Consider the following 1,145-nt stretch of genomic DNA (forward strand, 5'->3'; position numbering starts at 1 on the left):
TTCCTTCTGTCAATTTAGTTCTGGGAGGTACTGCCACATATATCAATCTCTGGTTTTTGTCTGTTCCTGTTGGTTCTCAGTTCACAGAACTCACTTTAGGATGTTTTGTAGTGCAGGGTTGGCTTTGGAAAAATCCCTTAGTTTCTGTTTATTCTGGAATGTTTTGATTACACCATCATATTTGATGGATAAAGCTTTGCTGGATAAAGGATTCTTGGCTGACTGTTTTTTTCCTTCAGGGTTTTATATATGTCTCCCCATTGCCTTCTTGCTTGCATGGTTTCTGCTGAGAGATCCAAGCTTAATGTGACTTGCTTGCCTTTGTATGTAACACTCCTCTTTTCCCTAGCTGCTTTCAGGAGTGTCTCCTGATCTTTGATTTTGGAGAGCTTGATTATGATATGTCTTGGTGATTGTCTTTTAGGGTCTATCCTTCATGGGGTTTGTTGAGCTTCTTGAATGTTTATCTTTTCACCTTTCAGGATGTTAGAGAAATTTTCTTCCAGCAGTTCTTCAACTATTTCCTCTGTGGACTTGTATGATTCTTCTTGTTCTGGAATGTCAATAATTCTTAAGTTATTCCTCTTCATGTTGTCCAACATGAATCTTAGACCTTCTTCAGATTTTTTTTTATCCTTTTTTCTCTTCTGTTTTAGTGGTATAGAAAGATTTGTCTTCTAGCTCACTGGTCTGTCTTCCATCTTTTCTGTTCTACTCCTTTGCCCTTTCAGTGTATTGTCTATTTCTGGTACTCTATTATTGAGCATTTGGAGCTCTTCCTGTAGGTTTTGAATTGTTTACAATGCTATATCTATCTTATTTGATTGTTACTATAGTCTTTCCTGACTTTTTCTTTATTTTCTCAACTCCGTTGTAAAAGTGTTTTGAAACATTTTATAATCATTTTTCTGAATTCCTTCTCAGGAATTTCTAAAGCCTGTCCTCCTTCCAGCATGTAGTCCAAGTCTACCTCTAGGCCATTTGTATCAGACATTTTATCTTGTTTTTGAACATGTGCTGATATGGTCATCTGCTTTTGCTTCTTGGACATGTTTGGTGTTTATCTGTGGCCTTAATAATTAATTATGTGTTTTTGTAATTTTTATGCTTTCTGATTGCCTCCAAGTAGATGTGATCAGCGTGTG

Source organism: Chrysochloris asiatica, unplaced genomic scaffold (assembly GCF_000296735.1).
Source record: "Chrysochloris asiatica unplaced genomic scaffold, ChrAsi1.0 scaffold00174, whole genome shotgun sequence".
Lineage (NCBI taxonomy): Eukaryota > Metazoa > Chordata > Mammalia > Afrosoricida > Chrysochloridae > Chrysochloris > Chrysochloris asiatica.